Below are 5,328 nucleotides of genomic sequence, written 5' to 3' on the forward strand. Positions count from 1 at the left end.
AGCTGACCAAGAAAAAGAAAAAATGAACACTGCAGAGACCGCGGTGACCGAGAGGATGCGCCTCTACAAACATCTGTACGACACGTCTATGAAGTTACACTGGGACAACGTTTGACAAAGTTCGTCTTGTTGCAAAGGACGAACATTCCACCTTCTCTTCTGTTTTTGCCGCAGCCGCTTAGCTCTGAGGCTGCGGCTACACGAAAACGTTTTTCACTGTAAACGATACTTTTTCTTATCGTTTCGCTGTCGCGGCCACACGGAGCCGGCGTTCCCACTACCCCAAAACGATAGTTTTTGAGAACGGGTTCCAGAGTGGGAAAGTTTGAAAACGGCCTCGTTTCGTTTCCATTGTTACAGCTAAAACGTTTTTGCGTCAGTCACACGTTGACGCTGTGAGCCAATTTTAACACTTCTCTATTGTCTCACAGCGTGGCGTGACACAGTGGCGTGTGTACTGCATCGTTTCATCGTTTTCGTCTGGACCAGCAGCGCGTTTCCGTGTGGTCGCAAGAATTTTCGTACCCGTTTTCAAAAAAAACCTCGTTTCGTTTTCGTGTAGCCGTAGTCCGAGATACATATACAGTTCTACACCCAGAGTAAATTCATTCCGCATCAGATGTGCCAGCCTCTGCTGACGTGACACCACAGGTGGCATTGTGTATGCTTTCTTCGTGCGGTTCTTCAGCTTGTTTCCTCAACAGTGACACTCGCTGCTCTGGAGAGAACTGCAAATGTGACGCATTCTCGGCGCAAACTGCGCTTATGAGCTGAAGGAACTGTGAAGGGGCTGGCGCTTTCGATGACGTCATTAATGGTTCTCGAGCCAGAACAGTTGCGCGTTTGCGCCGAGTATGAATCAGCCTTAAGTCGTTGCGCGCCAGTAGTTGCAATTTTCTCCGTCACAGAGGTGGCACTGCTACCTGAAGGTTACCGCTACTCTACAAGCACGAAAGTGGAGAAGAAAACAATGCCGCTGTCAAGCGCAAGAATACTGTAATTAATGATACTGCTGCAGTTTTCGGATCATTTTAATTTTTTAATTCAGTTAAAAGAGGTGAAGGTTTGAAGCCCCCGGCATCAACAGAGTCTCTGCCCTCTTCTTTGCCTTTACGTATCTGTCCCGTAGCTTCTTCCACACATTCTTACTGAACTCTCCCTCTTTCCCAAAAGTTCTGCCCATCTCTGTGCACCAGTTTGGGGAGTTTACGTGCTCCCTGTGCTGTTTCACTGCAGTTTCGTACAGCTGCCTGTACAAACGCACCTCCTCACTGAGCCTGGTCTCACATCGGTCCATCCGGTTCGTTGTGCTCGGCGCCGCCAAGTTACAAAAATCGACTGGTGCACGACAACGCGCTGCGCCGTCTTTTCAAGGGAAGCGCCAGGCCTGAAACGTCATTTTGACGTCACGGTCCACCACCGCCGTGACAGACGCGGCAACCATGCTACCGCCTTTATGTATCCTGAAGCGCGTTTGGTGATGAATTAGTGTTGTAAATGTGTGAAATAATAGGCCAAGTGTCTGTAAAGGAGAATAAGATTGTACAGGAGTGGTGTTATTAAATAGGTGAGCAGGGGCGTAGCACCAAATTTGGGGCCCCAGGAACAACCACTACCATGCATATTTGAACCAACATCGACCCCTATGTTAGGCTTTTGGGACACTTGTATAGGCTAATAGTTATTATGAAAATAAATTTAAGACAAATAATGGCATCTATTTCACAATTACGTGATAGCCAACAAAATGAGAGATTATTTTTTAATTATTTGACTTCGGCTGCTATCACAGTGGTATGGAACGGAATGGGATAATCAATTACCTGTAATTTTGACATTTGGGCTCACCTTTCTGGGGAAAGAAATCAGTCAGCAGTTGCTTTCCTTCATTTTTTTTCCTCTGTCTCGCTTGCCTTTCTTTTCTTTTCTGAAAGCCTGATTTTTTTTTTTGGATGACATCTTTCAAGTGCCGGCTGCTGCTTAATGCCTAATAATGAAGGGAGTGAAATTTACAATCAAAGTCAATACAATCAAAAGTCCGCCAGAAGGCGGACTAAACCAATGCGCACTGATAATGGGGGTGTCTGATATAGATTATACCCTATGTGCAGGCTGGGATATACATTTCAACAGATGTATTTCCAGAGAACACTGGATTTGCATAAATTACCAACATATATTGACATTATTTAAAAAATTATTTTCAAAAAACGAAATAAGAAAATTTCCCTTAGGGCCCCCCCGTAGGCTGGACCCTGTGAATCAGTCTGACTTTTTCCCCCTGTTCGACGCCGCTGTAGGTGAGTACTGCTCTTGGGGTGATCGGTATGAGCGGATGGCACCGCCGTTGTAGCATGTCACCTTGCTAGTGGCATGAAAAGCTAAGTGCGCTGTGGGTGCGCCATTTTGTTTTTGTAAATATTAAGCTTAGCTGATGCTGACCTCCGCCTTCCCCATCGACTAAGGTGTTACCCTCAAGCGACGAGGAGGTTGTCACCAATTACCACTGTCCACCGAGGAAGGGTTTCTCCTATGGTGACGTAAGGTGGATCGGGCCTCACCACCCTGGCTACTAACCCATACAATCTGGGGAGCACAAGATCACGTGGAGACCCTCGCTCCTCGATGAACCGTGGTAGACAAGGTGGTCAACAGTCACCCCGCTACCTCGAGGAGGGGTTTCTCCAATGGTGACAGAGGTGGATCGGGCCTCACCATCCTAGCTCAACCCAACCTGTCTGGGCAACACATGTCACGTGGAGGCCCTCGCTCCTCGAGGAAGCGTGGCAGAGTGCTCGCCAGGCACACTTCGTTACTAATTTTGAATTTTAGCCGAATGAATAAATAGGCAGCAGGTCTGTGGGCTGTCTGTGGCAGTAGCACGACGAGGACGTCAGTAACACCTACTTTACGACAAAAATTCAAAATTATAGTAACCCGGATTTTTTTTAAGTAAGCGACGCACCTCCACGTTATCAGTGCTAGTGTACAGTAATTAATAAATTATAAACAGCATAGTTTGTGCCTGTATAAGCTGCCCATAGGAAACCGTTTCATGGCCGAATATCTCAAGAGAGCAGCCAGACGCCTCTCGAATATCTTCGGAACAGCTCCAAATGTTCAACAACAAGCAGGGGTGAGTAGAACATCATGTTATAATGTGAAATCAAGGGCCCAATGTCAAAAAACCGGTCTTATCCTTTAAGTCTAAAGAGGCTTTTAATGATATGTATGAATACCTAGAGCCCTATGCTAACAAGATGACCTACTGGAGAAGCTCAAACACAGAGAAGTCATCTACAATTAAATGTATCCCGGGGCAACGCCGTTTTGTTTATCTCTCAAAATGGCGAATATTACCCATAATGCATTTCGCGCCGGTAATTGCGAACTCACTTATTCTATTGTCGCTTGGTATGGAGCCAGCCGTCAAGCGGTGCCTCAGGTCGTAATTCATTCTTTCGCCGGTCGACCAGCTGTCATTAGCACAATGCTAGCACGTTGTGGACAACAAGAAGCCAACCTGTAAGAAATCAAAGGGATTTATGTACTCGTTCAGTAGATTTTTGACTTGAGACCCATGTTGAGCTCTCAGAAACTACATTCAAATCTGAGCGCTCTTGAGGAGACTTAGGTGAAACTGACCATTTGTAGCATCTAGCTCTATTGGGCCCAATTCATTCTGGTCTCCACCGACGCGCCCAGTGGAATTCTGGTGGAACTGCAGCCAAAAAAACGGTACAATGGGGCTTAATAGTGAGTGGCAAGGCTGTTAGTTATGATGGCTGTGGGGGTGTATCGATGCCGCCATACCCATCACACTCACGGTGACAGCATCGGCAGAAAATATTAAAATGGTGAATACGCACTCTACACAACTTAAACATGAATAAAACAGAAAAGGCAGGTAAAAAAACGCCAGTACGCATATTATAAATATTTTAAAGTTTATAAAGGATATTTTATTGTGGATTAAATCACTTCAAATGAGTACTTCCGGCCGCATTCGCCTGTGACGTAACGGATTTGCGCTGCTCGTGATTTCAGCCGCGTTCCATCTTATTTGCTCGTTCGTCATGCATCCACACGGTACTGGATTCATTTGAAATTGATTGATTTATCAAATGTAGTTTATATGTAATGTTTATTTGCATATTTGAGTTAAATGAAGGGTAACCAATAAAAAAAAAAAAAAGGCTGCGTTCCGTTGGCCTCGGCAGTCAGGTGCAGACGTTCGAATGACGTCACATTCGAGTTTCCCCACGTTCGATTAAAGAACGTTCTGTCAGTCATGACTGACACAAACTGTTAATTCTACTGTATTAACCAACACAAGCAGACAGTAGTCCTCTTCAAAACTGCAGCAATGACACATACATACATTTCTACAAGGTTTACACTAAATTAAAAGTCTAGTTGCCAGTAGTCAGCTCTTTTCGGAGGTCCTATCCACTTATGCTCTAGAAATAAAAATAGAAATAGAAAAATACTTTATTCAAAAAGTCACAACTCTAAGTCACAAATAAAGACGCCCCACAGAACTATGTAACATGGACGGTCCGTGTAACGCTTTGCAGTGCTTTGATCCATTTTTAGAATTCACATGAAAAAGATGAAAATTGGGTTCAAAACTTCAATTTTCAATTTTGAAACTAGTCCATAAATAGATAAATAAATAGCGTTACTTTTATTCAGTCGGTGATCAAACACGATGAAAAAACAAAATAAAATATCAACTGAAACTAAAGTAAAATTTGTTGATGTATTCTTTGTAATTTTTGTTTTGATTTTAGTTGGGCTGAACCACAAGGGGAGAAGGGCCTGCTCAATGCACATTACGTGTTTATTATTTATATTTTTCTCAGAAAATGGCATGTTATGATAACGTTGCGGGAACGGGAGCCAGACTTCAGGTGAATTCTAAAAATGGAGCAAATCACTGCAAAACACGGACCCCCGGGGGCAGTTGCGCTGTAACCCATGCAACGTTTCGGTTCAGCTGATGTCTGCTTTGCAGAGGTCATTCAGGAACTTATTCCTGTCACATTCTTAATGTAGCCTACATCTGCGTCTTTGTAGGCAATCATCTTCGTGCAGTGAATGTACTAAAATAAAACTTAGGATATTGTCCTAGGCCAGTGTGTTTACGCAGAGGGCGGGGTTTACACACTTAGTATTAACCTAATTAAATAGGCTACTCATACTGACCGTTTTAACAAAATGTAGGCTATTCGTGCCCAAATATAGCCTAAGTGGCAACACTCAGCATCACCGTTTCTTTACTGATAGTGCAGTATTGATAGTGCGAAGGGCGTAAAACATATGACA

This window comes from Odontesthes bonariensis, chromosome 11, assembly GCF_027942865.1.
Source record: "Odontesthes bonariensis isolate fOdoBon6 chromosome 11, fOdoBon6.hap1, whole genome shotgun sequence".
Taxonomy (NCBI): Eukaryota; Metazoa; Chordata; class Actinopteri; order Atheriniformes; family Atherinopsidae; genus Odontesthes; species Odontesthes bonariensis.